This window comes from Euprymna scolopes, chromosome 2, assembly GCF_053919585.1.
Source record: "Euprymna scolopes isolate OS-2025 chromosome 2, ASM5391958v1, whole genome shotgun sequence".
NCBI classification, from domain to species: domain Eukaryota; kingdom Metazoa; phylum Mollusca; class Cephalopoda; order Sepiida; family Sepiolidae; genus Euprymna; species Euprymna scolopes.
In genome coordinates, this window is record NC_136483.1 from 57,093,691 (window position 1) to 57,110,981 (window position 17,291).

A 17,291-nucleotide genomic window follows, 5' to 3' on the forward strand; every position below is an offset into this window, starting at 1 on the left:
ACATTTTTCAACAGGATGGGGCTCCACCTCGCTGGAAGCTTACTGTACAGGCGTATCTCAATGAGAATCTGCCAGAGAGCTGAATCAAGCGTGGTGGTGAGGAAGACAATTTGCTACTGAAATGGCCACCACAATCACCTGACCTGACACCGTGTGATTTTTTCCCTCCAAGGATATGTAAAAAGACTTGTCTATCCGCCCCTCTTCCTGCTAACGTTGAACAACTTCAGAGAATGATTGCCGCAATAGAGAATGTTACCAAAGACATGCTGCAACGTGTTTGGTAAAAGTTTGATTAACGACTTGACATATGCAGAGTCACAGGCGGCGCTTATATTGAAAATTTGTGAAAATTATGAAATCGGTTATAGAATCTACAATTTTTTGTTTTTTTTTTCTTTGAAATGTTAACTAATAAAACTTACGATATTCAACATAAACTTTCTGCAGCTTTATTAAGATACACTGAGTAGTTTGTGAGATATTGGCATTTAAAATGACATCAAATTTTTTGGGACATTGTCTACTCTCGTGGGGAGGTAAATAAATAGGCTAATGAACCAGTTTTGAAAATGTGGAAATAATGGAATAAGGTACAGTGACAAAAATATGTTCTTCCTGATCAGCATCAGTTGGGGGACGGCGATGTTGCCAATAAACTGTTAAAACGGAGTTCAAAGTTCAGGTGGGGAGCAGTAGAGGATAAATTAATTTAAAACCACAGATTATATCAATTTCTTACTGTTTTCAGTTGTAGCGATATTAATCTTATCTTTATGAGTTTAAAAAAAAAAATTCTCCCCCCCCCCCACCCACCCCCACAACATACACTTTTCTTCCTTGTTTTACACAAAATGAGTCAGGATTGGAGATTGTAATATGTCGCAGGAATGTGGTCCTTCTTCTCCCCTATCTCCTGCTGCATCTCATTGCACATTCATAAACCCGTGTACCCTGTTTTTTTTTTGTTTTTTGTTTTTTTGTGTACTGCGTTTTCATTCTTTAAGAATTCTGTTTGTTGATGGGCATATTTTTATTTTTCCGACTCGTTGCAGCTGGTAGATTTGCTGTTCAACAAAACATTCTCTTTACAAATGAGCAAGCAGGAAATGCTCCGTTGCCGCTCTGCCGACGCTCGGCTTCGGATTTTAATCATCTTTGCTGGTTTATAACTAGTCTTTTAACTTGGCGGATACGATGTTTATTAAGATCTGCTCAAGTTTTTATCTTTTTTTTTCTTCATGTTCATTTTATCAATTTCAGAAAAGTCAGATTTTCAAAATTAAAAAAGTATTTGATCCTTTTCTTCAAATCAACGATTGTTTATTTTTTTAATTTTCATTATTTAATTTTAATTTCTTTTTCAAAATTTAAACTAATCTACTGTTTCAGCAGATTAGTTTCGATTAAAAAAAATTACTTTCTTTTTTTAAAATTAAAATTGATATTCAAAAATTAGGAAAAACTTAAAAAAGAAAATGAATAAGATAATGTTTAGCTTGAGGAGAAGAATCAGTTTATTTCATTCAACTTTGATCAATTAAATTGCATCTAGACCGTTTTTATTTGTTGTTAACAATGAACACGATGCTAGTCATCACCTATCAAGGTCAAAGGACACTCGAGGATACGGGTTAATAAGATTTTAGTTTGCGGATGAAACAGTACCATGAGAGGACAGAAAACGATGGACGAATATTGAAAAAATTTGTTTAAGACAATTCGTCAACTATTTACTGACTTTGGACTTGAAAGTAACCATGTTGTAGTTTGTAGTGAAGTAATCCTGTGGCAACATGTTACATAGATGAGAAGTTCTTGGAAAGAAACCCTGTTCATGGCAGTTCTACTTTATATCCATAGAAAAAAAGGAATGTTCTTCACAGTGGTGGTAGAAGACGAGTTTTTGTTGTGAATGTTTTACAGGAAGGAACCAGAGATCGGAACGCAGTAAATAATGAAGAAACCATTTATATATATATATATATATATATATATATATATATATATATATATATATATATATATATATATATATATAAAGGTGTAGCGACTGTTACATTTGGCTGGAACAAATCTTTGGCAGAGACATTTTCACAGCAATCACCATTTCGATGCTCACAGATATCAGAACGCACAAGCACACGATGTTGCAATTTGCCCATCTGCACATACGCAATAAAGGAACTATGTTCCTTTATTGAACGATGGGTGTTGAAGAGAAAAACTGGTTTGATTTTCACGGGTGAATCCTTATATAAATACGTTCTCGAATGTTCCAGCCTGTTTGCTGTATCACTGTGTGTGGAACGCAACGTAGTTCCTTTATTGCATGTATGCAGATGGGCAAATCGTGACATTGTGTGCTTGCGTGTTCTGATAAATATAGACGTTGAAACGGTGATTGCTATGAAAATGTCTCTGCTGAAGATTTGTTCACTCCGTATTTAGCGGTTGCTACAAAAGCTAAATAAATTTTCAATTCTTTTCAAAAATTATGACACGAATTCAGTAAAATTCGTTCAATTTTTTAAGTTCTCTTAAGCTTAAGTTTTAAATTTTAGACATTTTCTAGAATTTAGACCACGTTGATGAATTTTATTTAAAATTGGAATAAGAATTCTGCACATAAGGTTTCGTAGGATTATATCTTGATTTTAATCTTCATCTAATATATAAAAAGGCTATATGTCTGTCTGTTTGTCTCCATATTTTCAAACTCTATCTCTCCCAAAACTAGAGCGGTGCTAGGGGCCTCAAATGATTGGATTTTTTATGGTCCGTTCTTTTATAGGTCTTTAGCCAGTTAAAATAATTTATAAGGGGTCAAAATTGGGTCAACATTAAAAAAAAATCGTTATATATTTTGTACATTCATTTTAGTTTATTTTTAATTTTTAATCAGTTCAAATGCATGTCACGTTGGTAGAGTGGTAACGTCACCACCTTTGAATGCTACTGTTTTGCGTTTGGTTTCAATTCTAGCTGATGGCACCCAAATACTCTTTTTACTTTTGAAATTACGACTCTATAATAATATACACGAAATCTGGACAAATTGAAATATATTTAAGCATATTTTACGACCGGGCAAAGCCAAGCTCACCCACCCCACCGCTAGTAACACATAAAAGTGGTGCAACTGTATGTAGACGAGTATTCTTCTATATTTACATAAATTTCAGTTAAATTTAAGCCAAGAGCAGCCGTATTTTATATCAGTAGAATCTTTTCGAAAGTTTCACCAACTGACTCGCAAATTGTGCATATGGTTTTATCACATTTCTTAAATCTTATTTGCCACATTAAAAAAACAAATCAGATGTGATCACATTTCATTTACTTTTTTATAACTTACATACAAGATACATGTAAGTTCGATATTTTGATACGTATGTCCATTCGTAGAGAAATGCATCAACCATAGCAAAGAAAGACTTTTTTTGTACTATAATTTTTCTTGCGGTGCTTATACGAAGAAATTATCGTGCTATGTTTTATAAATAGTATTTTTAAGTTAAATTCAAGTTTTACGATATGTTTTTCCTTCCATGTTAAGAATAGATTTCTAAATAATAACGTTATTATTTCAGCATGGTAACTTCTCTGCATAAGTATCTGACTTGCTTATTCATAATATTTTTTATTCAAACTATGCATTATTGTTGGACGGGAGTGAAGAAATAAACCACAGATCCATTCTTAAGATGCGTCCATTTAATCGATGCAGTTAGTGATGAAAATCATACATCAAACTTAAACAGGACAAACAAAAAAACTGATCCGACGAACTTGCTCCACTTGTGTCCCCTAAACGTAAATACCTCCACATGCCGAAAAAAAAAAAAAATCCGACGAGCAACAAAATCCCACTCTTTCACTGTAGAGCTCCCCAGCTTTTTTTTTTTTTTTTTTTACTGTAATAGCTTCTTTCCTCGAACTGTTTGCCTTGAGAATTCCTTCCCGACTGCCCCAATTGTATCAACATGCAAAGATTTAAATGTAATGTAAACAAACATCTTGCTGCATACCTCCCCTCTTAGGAAGTCCTTATAAATCTAGCTCCCAATTTGCAGTAAGCCCTTTATATCCTAGTGTCGGTGTGCCTCGTTTGGTGTGAATTAAAGTAAAAAATAAAGTAAATAAAAGTAAATGGACTTTTAAAATATTATCACATTTTATTTCTATTAGATTTTATTTATCGCATTTTATTTTTATTTCTTTTATAACATTTTTCTCAGATTTATTTCATTTAGTACATCTCATTTATAACATGTAGACGTATCATATTTATTTTATGGCATTTCTATATTAGACTAGCAGAGAGACACGACGTTTCCCCGAGATTGAATGAGGATCGACGAATGTTTCACACTCCCATATTTTATTGCCATTAAACTCGGTGAAATCGTCAATTTCTTAATCAAATCGATTAATTGCTTACTCTAGTATGGGACCCACCGCGGTGCACCGGGAGGAAACTTCATATGGCTTCCCACGTAATACATTGTAGTTTACATTGCATTGTAGATAACCTACTGTTTTTATTTATTTGCCTCCCTCACAACGGCAGAGTTAGACATAAGGTCGGTTTTTAATGTGGGGAAAATCCTGCTCCCCCAAAAAGGGTACTCTAGATAGGAACAAAAATAAAAATTGTCTCAGGCATGAAGAATTTCTCTTCCACTGACTGAGGACAGGGAAGGTGAAGAATAGCATCAAAATATATACTACATTGTGACCTTGACCCGAAGGTGTTGATTTTATAAAATTATTTTTATATAATGGCTTGAATTAAACTTTAAAATGCACAAATCAAATATCATAGTTCAATTGTGTTCTTAACAGAAACATTTATTTCAAACGCCCTTCTATCATATCAAAAAATATAAAAAATGAATAAATAAATAAATAAAAAATATCGGTCCAGCCGTTTTGGGGTCCATAGGGAACGAACTCACAAAGTTCCTTTTATATAATAGTAGCGATTCATCATTCATTTCAAAACACATTTTCATTCATCTCGTTTCGTTCAGTCACATTTTCTCATATTTTTCGTTCATCACATATTTATCTTATTTAATTAATCATTTAATTCATCACATATTATTTACTTTATTTTTTATTCACATCACGTTTTTTATCTTTCACATTTTTACATATTAAATTTAGTTTACAAAAGTTAAATTTTATACCTGGTGATGCTGCTTTGAATTGTCGTTATTTATTACCGACAAAACAATTATAATAAACGATAGTTATCTCAGATTATAAAGATGTTTAATCATAGTTTATTTGTGTGTGTGTGTGTGTGTGTGTGTGTGTGTGTGTGTGTGTGTGTGTGTGTGTGTGTGTGTGTGTGTGTGTGCGTGCGCGCGCACGAACTGCTGACGTTTATTTAAATGAAATCACTTGATCGCTATAAGATGTTGTCGGAAATGGCACTTTGCCTTGTTGAATCCAAAAATCTATCCGCCGTCATAATTTGATTTGCTATTGAAACACGTAATTGGTCGGTTTTATATGTGATGCTATTATACGCTGATTAGAAAAGCAATAACATTATTATTAGAAATACTGAGAATGACATTTTTATTATGGAGGTAAGTAGTTCTCTCTCTCTCTCTCTTTCTCTTTCTCGCGCGCTCACGCGCTTTCGCTCTCTCTCATATGATTCGCCTCTTTGTCACTCGTTGCTCTCTTGATGCTTTTTATATCTTTATCTATTTTAATTCTCTCTCTCTCTCTCTCTCTCTCTCTCTCTCTCTCTCTCTCTCTCTCATCTGTTACCGTTGGCTCGTTCAACCCTCGTCTCCCTCCCTCTCTCTCTCTCTCTCACACACACACACTTCTCTTTTTCACTCTCTCTTATCTTCACTGTCTTTCTTATTTTCACTCTCATCTTAACGTTCTCTCTCATCATCACTTTCTCCCTCTCTCTCATCTTAACTTTCTCTCTCTCTCATCTTAACTTTCTCTCTCTTATTTTTATTTTTTCCCTCTTATCTTCATGTTCTCTCTTTCTCTCATTTTCACTTTCTGTCTCTTATCTCCAGTTTGTTTCTATTATTTTCAGTTTCTTCTTCCTTATATTACATTCCACTTTCTCTATTATTTTCATTTTCTCTTCACTTTCTTTCTCTCTATAATATTCTGTTTCTCTCTCTTATCTTCAGTTTCCCTCTCCCTCTCCCTCTCAATCACTCTCTTTCTCTCTCATCTGCTGTTTCTCTTTCTTATCTTCACGTTCTCTCTCAACTTTCTCTCTCTAATCTTCAGTTTCTCCCTTTCTCTCATCGTCACTTTCTCTTATATTCACACCCTCTTCTCACGTCTCTTATTTTCACTCTCTCATCTTAACTCTCTTTCTCTCTCTTCTTCACTTTCTATCATCTTTACTCTGTCTTTCATATTCACTCTCTTCATCTTCATTCTCTCTCTTTCAAATTTTCTTTCTCTCTCTTATCTTCACTCTTTTTCCCTCTTATCTTTTTCTCTCATCTTCTCTCTCTCTCTCTCATCTTCACTCACTCTGATTTTAACTCTTTCTCATATTCACTCCTACATTTTTCCTTATATTGCTCTTCTCTCTCACTCTCCTCCCTTTCACTCTTACTTTATACATATTTTCTCAGCTCTCTTTATCCTTTTCGCCACGTCCTCATTTCTCTTTTTCCTCTTCTTTCCACAAATAATGATCATGTTTGCAACTGTTTGATTTTGTATTTATTAATAGTTGAAACATGACTAGAAAACGGGAAGATAAAATGACAATAAAAATAGTGACTTCCGTCTCAAATTATGAATATGTTTTTTTTTTCTATGATTATTTTGATGAAAGTGTTTAAAGCGATTAAAGTTATTTAAAATGTTTTGATTTTATGATAATTTTAATAGTTTTAAGAAGTGCCTTTTTGAAATGACTACAAAACAAAATAAAAAGGAAAGATTCAAAGAAAAAACTTGAATTTAGGAAGAAAATTAAATAAATATTCACTTATAAGTAAAAAACAAAAAAAAACAAATGGGAATCCTTTTGTAAAATATTAAGTACAGGCAAGAATGGCGGGGGGGGGGAACACACACACACACACACACACGCACACACACACAACTATGTGCCTTAAAAGAGGCTTATCATAATTTTTTTTTAGTTTTGATTGTGTTTGAATGATTAAAGTTAATCTCTAAAAGGAAAATAAAAATGTATATTTACTTATGTGTTAAAAAAAAAAAAAAAAGCAACATACATTCATTGAAACTTAAACTCCGAATAAATCAACTTTAAAAATATATGGAAAAATAATTATCCGTTTTCTGAAACTCTTTCAATAAATTAAAATCTTAAGGTACCGACTTAAAGAAAATGTACAACTAAAAATTGCAGATGGAGAGTCACATATTTTAGAAAACATTTTTTATATACAAATTTAAATGAAAACATTTGGAAACCTGAAAATGTTATGAAATGATTAAAAAAAATTTGTATTTACGTTGTTGTTGTCGTTGTTTTTGTTTTGTTGTTGTTGTTAAAAAAAATCAGAATTTCGCCAATTACATGACTTTTTTTTTTCGGGGGGGGGGGCGCGACCTTCCAATAACAACATTATGAAGAAAAAGCCATGTTTTATCATTTCCTAATATTTTCAGGTTTTCAAATGTTCTCATGTAAATTTATATAAAAATTGCATAATTATTTTTCAAACATTAAAAAAACAAACTTTTTCACTTAAATGTTAAATAAATACGTTAAAAGCAAGACGACAACGAAATCGGGAATAGGAAACCTAAAAATGGAAGATATAAGCAAAACAACATGAGACAAAGAAAAAGCAGATATACTAAACGATTTCTTCCAGAGCGTTTTCACCCGAGAAGACGATAGTCCGCTACCCGACCCACCACCTACTGAGTACAACGTACCTTTAGAAACATTCGAAATCTCTGAGGAAAAAGTACGGAAACTACTCAAGAACTTACAGACCAACAAGGCTGCAGGACCAGACGGCATCAACCCTCTTGTTCTTTCAAAGGCTGCTGGTACCTTGGCACATCCAGTATCACTGCTTTTCCGTAAATCTCTGCTTGAGGGACAAGTACCACAGGACTGGAGAAAGGCAACAGTCTCCCCCGTCTTTAAGAAGGGAAGCCGACTACAAGCGAGTAACTACAGACCAATTAGTCTCACATGCATATTCCGTAAGGTGATGGAAAAACTCGTCAGGGAAGAAGTTATAAGGCATTTAAGGGAAACCCATCTTATTAGCACAGAGCAACATGGCTTTGTACAGGGAAGGTCCTGTACTACTCAGCTTCTGAATGTTATGGATACCTGGACAGAAACTCTCGATGCAGGAGGAAGTATCGACATCGTCTACATGGACTTCATGAAAGCCTTCGATTCCGTGCCTCACCGTCGCCTCCTGACAAAGATTGAGTCATATGGCATCCAGGGCAAAGTCCTCAACTGGACTCAGGCGTTCCTAAATGCTAGGCAACAGTGTGTATTAGTAAACGGAGCAAAATCAAGACCAGCACCAGTAACGAGCGGGATACCACAGGGAAGTGTCATTGGCCCAATGTTATTCGTCATCTACATAAACGACCTACCCAAACTCTGCCAAAGTGAAAGGAAGCTGTTTGCAGATGACACAAAGTTGTTCACACGTAGTGACATCCCAGGAGCCACAGACAGCCTACAGGCTGACCTAGATAACTTGCAGAACTGGTCACAGAACTGGTTGCTCTGTTTTCACCCACAGAAATGCAGCGTCCTGAAACTAGGGAGCAGGAGATCAGAGGCTAAATACACATTGAAAGCCAACTCGCTTGGAGTGATAACACTGGAAGAGCATAATCATGAGAAAGACCTAGGCGTCTACATCGACAACAAACTGAGTTCCAAGGAACATGTAGCTAAATCCATCGCAAAAGCAAATAAAGTTGTAGGGATCATTCGCCACACTTTTGACTTCCTCTCGAATACAGTCTTTGTGCAACTCTACAAGAGCCTTGTGCGTCCTTTTTTTTTTTTTTTTTTTTTACATGGTGGTCACCACTTATCAAGGCCCGGAAGCCACTCAGGGATAAGGGTTATTGCTAGTACAGTACGTTAGTGTGGAGAGTTGATGAAGTGTTTACTTAAGGGGGGCGGTTCATTAGGAATTTGTTAACGTTGGACTTGAAGACATCCAAGTTGTAGTCAGGTGGGAAGCAGGCAGTGGAGTATTGCCACTCTGTCTGGCAGCCGCACCATAAGACCTTATGCAGTGATCTGAAAGACGTACAGCGCCGAGCAACCAAGCTGCTGGCATCACTGAAGGACAAGTCATATTCTGAAAGATTGAGAACCCTGAGACTGCCCACTCTTGAGCATCGGAGAAATCGTGGTGACATGATTGATCTAGTACATCCATGGGATCTACGATACAAGAAAGCCGTCTTTTCAGATCAACAAAAACAGCGCAACCAAGGGGAACAGCATCAAAATCGTAAAAAAACGCTGTAGGTTAGATGTCCGCAAAGGAACCTTCTCACAGAGGGTTGTCAATACATGGAATGATCTCCCAGATGCAGTTGTACAAACGGTAAACGCATTCAAAAGTAGACTTGACGCCCATTGGAGATTGCTGCCGAGTTTATATTGTCCATTCTCCTAAATGGAAGTGCAAATTCCTGGGTTTCTGTGCCACGCATGCCACAAAGTTGTCTAGGAAATTTTTCCCTTGGAACGATGAACAGGTTCAAAACCTGGACCTCAAACGTCTATATGTCAAAGTCAAAGTTAACACAAAAGTCTAGATCACGCAAATTTAATAATTTTATTTAATTAATCTAATTTTGTTGTGATAAAATAGGAAATGCTTATTTAATTAGAATATTAATGAATGTACACAAGTAAGAATTTATTTATTTTTCTCTAAAAAGTTTCATATTTAACTTGTTTTGTTTATTCAGTAATACTCTAAAATTATTGATGACGTCTGTTTACCAATGTTTTTCCTTAGATTTGGAATTCAACTTTTGTAAAATGACATTGTTCAAAAGTTTTTTTTTTTTTTTGGGGGGGGGGTTCATACAAATTGTATACTGCACCAATTTTACGAATTACATTACTCTATTTATTCTTAAAGTTTATTATTCATAAAACAAGATAATGATTGGATAGATTTCGAATTTGAAAAAAAATAAAAATTGCTAAATATTTGAAAGTTATAAACTTATATTTTATTTTTTAGCCGTTCTGTCCACCCCATACTTCAAATTAATCATTAGTAGAAATTATCCCATTTTTAAAAAATTGTTTTTTACTGACTCGGGACCTCAATTTTTTATTTCATTTTCAAAATTATTAAAAAAAATAAATAAATAAATAAAAAATATGCCAATGTTTACACGTCCATATGTACAATTAATGACATCATTAGGTGACCCAAAGTTCCGATTACATGAGAAATATAATTCTTGAATCCATCTTAATTGATCGAAATATTGTCTTTGTCGTGACTATGTAAATTGGTTACTTGAAATTAAAGTATATCCTGCACGTTTCATTGAGCACTATTAATAACCTCGTTAAAATCATTCAACCAAGCACTACATAAAAAACAGTAGTTTGTAAATAATAGGCACATTAACTTATGGAAAAATGGACGGGTGACACAGGTAAGAAATACTTTTCTAAACGACATGAATTGGTCAGCCTAAATTTATCTGGAGGAAAAAAACTAGATCCAGTATCAAAAATATTTTTGTTCATGTGTTTTGAGGGAGGTGGTATTTGATCAACACTGCTGGGGAACCATGATTTAATGTACTGTTTTGTTTTTAAATTCCCGAAACAGTGTTTCATGGTAAACAACTGATAATCCCTTTAAGAACATTAGTACTATTGCTTGTTCATGTAAAACTATTCAGCAATGCAGGGAGTTAATTGACTTACTGACAAAATAACAATCCAACAAAGGTTATATTGTACATATCCGTTTTGGACTGAAGATCTCCGAAAAAAAAAATTCATTTAATTTGATGGAGTAGTTTTTTTGTGTTTTTTTTTTTACAGCAGAAAAATACATTGTTATGAGAGCGTGTTGAAGTCAGCCATTATGGAATTTGTTAAACACACCACGGGGAGATAACTCCAGTTAAAGCGCCGACATTCACTCCCGATCTTTAATACTAGCTTTTCTTCCTAAAAATCGAACCTTTTGCTTGGTATAATAACAAATTGTTTTTTTGTTGTAAAAAAAAAAAACTACTTGATGAAATTAAGTAAAAATTTTTTCCCGAGAACTTTGTTTAACAATGGATACGTGCAATATAACCTTTTTTCTTTTTTTTTTTTTTCGATATTTTCATTTTTTTAATGTCTTGATTAAACTGTACAAGTACCATATATATATATATATATATATATATATATAATGCGTGTGTAATGTTGTAGGTTGAGTAGTCAATATTAAGTAAATATTTAGACAGTATACTTATCCAAGGAAAATAATTTTAAAAAAAATGACAGAAAATATGTGTTGTTTTAATGGGCAGTTTTCCAGAAATGAAAGCAGTCGAGTAGAAATTGTTTTAACCTAACTAAAGTTTCTTTCTTGTGGTGCATTTATATTATCATAGATAAACTATATATGATTATGCTTTTCTTTTGTAAAAGAACAGGGATGATTTTTGTTTGTTAGAATATTATCCTGTATATTTGTTGAAGAATTAAGCATTATCTCCGGAACGTCCATGATTCGTGAGAATGTACCTCTAATGATCTTTAAAACCAGATTGATAATTGGAGATAAATTTAACATTTCCTTCTGGAAAAAAAATATCCTCATACTTTGGTTTTATAAGCCAGATTGAAGTTTTTCATAACACCTTCTTACTCTCAAATTAGAAATGCACAACATAATATTAGAGAAGGCTTAGCATCAAATCAGAAAAGGATCAACTTTATATTATGAAAGCTCAACTTCAAATGCAAAACAGTTTTGCCGAAAATTTTGAATAGGCTTAAATTCACATTTAAAAAAATATATCAAATTAACATCTTTTAATCTATTAATGTGATTTTCAGTCTCTCTTAATGAAACTTTAGATGTTTTTTTTTTTTGCTTTTTTTTGTAATGTTAAAAAGAATGTTGCTGTATTTTCTTTGGCACTTTTACACTGTTGGGACGAGATTTTATAGTCAATAAATAGAGTTTTCAGATAAAAAACATCGGTTTCAACTAATTTTTTTTGTTGTCAATTCTAATAAGTTACCCGAGACAAGTGACATGACTAAATTCGATAACTCCGATTTTAACATTGTTGGTGTCTTCCGGTGTCAGGTGTAAGTCAGAGTTCCAACAACAAAAACAATAAAACTAAGTAAACATCTTATTAACACAAGTCTCTTAAAATTTCAGTAGAGGCTCCCATATTTGGCAAACAGTTTGCGATCTGTTCCTGCTCCCTGATCCATTCAATTTGGATTTCTTCCTTTACCAACATTTCCTTTACTCTGGCGACATCAACTCTCAAACGTCTGTTATATCCTTACTTTAAATAAGAATACAGCAAGAAACACGGAATTATGGGTGAAAGACAAAGGAGTTTATTTACAAGGGAATACATGTGACATAAGAGTTACTCAACATATTGTCTTATTCTCTTCCTGTCTTTTTTCCTTCTCTCTCAGTCACGTGAGAGGGTATAGTTCATTTCATCTATGAAGGGATGTTAGGTCATTCCATTACATCACCTTCCTCCCAAGCTAAATTCTTCCATAGAATTTTTCCTTTTTAAACTTTGTCCAAAAAATTCGGTCCTTTTCCTTTTCCTTTCACTTCTCCTCACCATTTGTGTTTGCCGATTTTTTACTTTTGAAGATTGACTGGATTTCTGAGTTACTGGTATTTCCTTGTTTGGAGGTTGTATATGGAAAGTGTCATATAGCATTTCCATTGGTAACTCTTGGTTTCTGACTGTTTCTATGTATCGGAGTCTCAGTTGGTTAATATGTTTTTTTTGTGGGAAAAAATCTGCCCTTTTATAATGTAAACCATTCTCCCAATTCTTCTTGAGATCATGCCTTCTTCCCAAAAAGTCTTCCCTGCCCGAAAATTTTTGAAGAAAACTTTATCCCCGTCATTGTAAGTCTTGTACCTTACATTATCCTTGATACTTTTTTTTACTTTTTCTCTTGGGATTAACCGGTCGAACACCAAACGTACCTTCCTGGCAAACATAATTTCAGCTGGGGATAATTTAGCATTTGTATTTGGATTTGATGTTATCCTATATATTACTAAGCATTTTTTAATGCTTTTTTCTTCTGTGTTGATATTATTCTTTTTTAAAGCTCGTTTAAAAGTATCGACAAATCTTTCTGCTTGTCAGTTTGATCAAGGGTTAAAAGTTGGTCTTGTAATGTGTTCAATGGCCAGTGCCTCACAGTAGTGCTTGAATTCTTGACCTGTGAACATAGTGCCATTATCGCTAACAATTGTTTTCGGAACTCCAAACCGACTAAATATCTTGTCCAGCACTTTTATTGTGTTTGCTGCTGTAGGGTGTTTGTATTTAAAAATTTCTGGCCATTTTGACATACTATCTACGATTACTAGGTAATAATATTCCTTCAGAGGTCCTGCATAATTGATATGGATGCTTGTCCATGGTACATCTGTTTTAGGTCAAGGTTGCGTCCGTATGGGGGGAGATCTTGCGGCTAGTTGGCAACCTCTACATAATTTCACCATTTTCTCAATGTCCTGATCCATTCCAGGCCAGTATGTGAATCCTCTCATTAGGGCCTTAATTCTGGAGATTCCAGGATGTCTCATGTGGAATTCCTTTAGGATTTTCTTTTGACATACTTGCGGTATTACCACTCTGTCTGCGTACATCAGAGTTTCATCACACCTAGAAAATGGAAACACTTTTAATCCTTTTCTATTCTTTTTGTCTTGTCCCACTTGTTTTTTTTATCTTATTAATATATTTATCTGTTTTCGCTGCTTTCTTTATTTCCTCAAGTGTAATAGGAAGTTCTCTAACAGTATTTATTAACATATCTGTTAGTTCATTTTCTTCTTTTAGTGTTGTTATAACAGTTTCTTCAAATTCAGTTTTACTGGGGATCAATCTCGACAAACCATCTGCATGTGCAATTTTACTAGATGCTAGATGTTTCATTTTGAAATCGTAATTGAGCAAAATAATACTCCATCTCTGTAATCTATTTGCCGTATGATTAGGAATCCCTTTTTCAAACCAAAAATCAACAGTAATGGTTTATGGTCCGTTTCCAAAATGAAAGATCTTTCATGAATGAATCTATGAAACTTTCTTATGGCATACACAATCGCCAAACCCTCTTTTTCAATCTGATTGTACTTTCTTTCAGCGGGTAATAAAACCCTCCAGGCGTGAGAAATTGATTTAGTAGATCCATTTTCCATTCTGTGTAGAAGCACCACTCCTAAATCATATTCACTCGCATCTGCCACTACAATTAGATCCTTTTTCAGATTGTAATGGGCTAACGCTAGATCCGATAACAAACATATTTTAATTTTTTTGAATACTTCCTCACATTCTTTTGTCCAGAACCATTTTTTATTCTTCTCCAACAATTCATTTAATGGTGCTCTTAGTTCGTGCATATTTGGGATATAAGAATTATAGTAGTTTGCTAGACCCAAAAATGACTGTAACTTCATTACATTGTCTCGTCTAGACATGTCTCTAATTGCTTCTGTCCTATTTGGGTTAGGTCTTCTACTTTTTCAATCAATTATTTGTCCCAAATATTCAATCTTGTCCATATCAAAATTACATTTTTCGAGAGTCACTTTAAATCCATAGTCTTCTATTTTCTCGAATACCTTCCGAATATGGTTTTTATGTTCTTCAACATTTTTGCTTCTTCTCAAAAGGTCGTCTAAATAAGCCATTGCAAAATCCAAGTCTGTTAGCCTGGCATCCATAATTTGTTGGAATAAATTTGGTGCTACTTTCAACCCAAACAGCAAGCGTTTTAGGGAAAATAATCCGTTATGAGTATTCATTGTCAGGTATTTAGAACAATCTTTGTGGACTTTGACCTGCAAATATGCTTCTGACAAGTCAATTTTTGTGAAAATTTTTCCTCCATTTAACTTAGAAAATATTTCCTCAGGGGTAGGGAGTGGATAGTTATGGTCCTTTAAGGAATCATTCAGTCCCGTCGAAAAATCTCCACATACCCTGATTTTTTTCTTTTTCTTTTTCACATAAACTGTGGGTGATGCTCATTCAGAGTAGTCCATTTTTTTATTACTCCGATTTCTTCGAGTCTATTCAATTCTTTCTCGATTGTTTCTAATGCCGAATACGGAACCTTCCTTTTAAGTTCAAACACCGGTTTTGCTTCATCTTTTAGTTCAAATTTCACTTCCGTTTTAGTGCAGCTACCCAAACCTTCAGAAAATACATTTTTAAAATCCTTCTTCAAATCCCCAACAAATCTTCCTGGCCGTTTCGGACTTTCAGATCCTGTCACATTTACTCTTTTGCAAAATGAGTTCATTGGTTTCTCCCATAAATTGAAAAGTATCATCAAATCTATACCGAATAGATTAGAATTTTTTCCAGGTATCACATATATTTTAGTTTTTAACGTCTTTTCATTCAGAGTCACATTAGTATAAAATTCACCCTTAAATTTTAATCTATTTCCAGACATTCCTCTGGCAATTTTCTTTGTGTTTTGCAGCTTTGGAGAACCAATTTTCTTACATGTTGTTTCATCAATTAAGAATATAGCATTTCCAGTATCCAAAAGACAGTTTACTTTCTGGCCATTGATTCTAACTTCAATATATTTCCTTTTTTTACCATACACAGACTCTTTTTTAGAATCAATGGTTTTATTTCAGGCTTATAATATTTCTCCTTTTTGTATACTGTTGACTTGTGTCCTTTACGCCCGCACTTATAGCATATTTTGCTGTTGAAGTAGCACCCTTTTGTGAAGTGATTCTTTCCTTCACACGTCTTACAGTATTTTTTTACATAGTGGTCACCCTTTGTATTTTGTCAACATTTTTCTCTTCGATACTAGTATTATCCTGTTTTAAATTTAACAGATTCTGCCATTCCTCAGTAACTTTCTGTAAGGTTATTTCTATGTCTTGGTCCATAATCGATAATATCCTAGAACGAATCTCTTTATCCTTCGAGGATGTTAACCCTTGCACTAATATCAAGCATTTAAACATCTTCTCTTTTAGGTCTTTCAACTTAAATAACTCGCATTGGGTATTTACTCTCCCATCATCTTGTTTCAAAATATTTAAACACCTATAATGAGTATAAAATAAGCTATCCCGTTCCCCGAAAATGTTTGATAAAATTTCTATAGTCACTTTAAGAGAAATATCTTCGGGTTTTCTTGGGAATATAAAATTTGTGTACTTGGTATTTTCATGGGAACCCAGTTTTTGCAACAGTAAAATAATTTTTTCTTCATCCGACCAAGCCTGACATCGTTTGGAAAAAATATTTTCGTATCTACGATAATATGCTGGAAACGTTAAGCCATTCGTTGGTTCATATAAAAATTCTGTCAGCGAATTTGTGATTCCTTCCAGAGTGAACCGACAATCCTTTTTTTCTTCTTGTTTCATTAATATTGTTTTTAATACGTCATTTTGTTTTAACTGTTCTTTTTGTAAAAATTCCATCTGACTTTGCTGAGCCGCCAGTGGTAGTTGTATCGTTTTTGTAAACTCGGCTAATTGTTTCATGTTGAAGAATTTTTTTTTCTCTTTAAACACAGTAATAAAACAAAAGGTTAACAGTATCTGCATAAAGCATTAAATAAATTCACTGAATAGTTTTTTTAAACCACAAAAAAAAACATTCTTTTGTAGACAACGTTTTTGCAACACCCACGAAATTGACACTGAAACACAGCCTACACGTGTTTTTTTCTGCCGTATTTTTTTTCCTTCTTATGAAACCAAAGAAATTGAAATGGACATTTTCAAAAATTGTTCCTTTCAATGCTTCGTGAAATGTCAATTTTTCTTTTTTTTTTTTTTTAGCAGTACCATAACAGACTGAATTAAAAAAAAATATAACTTACTTTTTGTGTGTCTTAGCTTTTTTTTTTTTTTTTAGTAGTTGAATTTATCCGTGCAGTATTTTCTTCTCTTCATTTTCCAATATTTTTGGCTTAAAGTCCCCTTTTTGTGAGTTTGAATCCTGGCGCCATTTGTTATATCCTTACTTTTAATAAGAATACAGCAAGAAATACGGGG

At 33.7% G+C, this 17,291-nt stretch overlaps 1 protein-coding gene across 2 annotated transcripts in view; it reads left to right on the forward strand.

Annotated features, from left to right (window-relative positions):
• Positions 1–17,291, forward strand: part of LOC145291482 (uncharacterized) — an 848,143-nt gene that overhangs the window by 157,017 nt on the left and 673,835 nt on the right. Inside the window, exon 1 of one of the 2 annotated variants that reach the window (XM_080137394.1) lies at positions 5,362–5,603. The exons of the other annotated variant lie outside the window; for it this stretch is intronic. The gene's annotated coding sequence lies outside the window, so the exon portion shown is untranslated. Of the gene's footprint in view, positions 1–5,361; positions 5,604–17,291 lie in introns of those variants that run through there. 2 annotated transcript variants of the gene reach the window in all.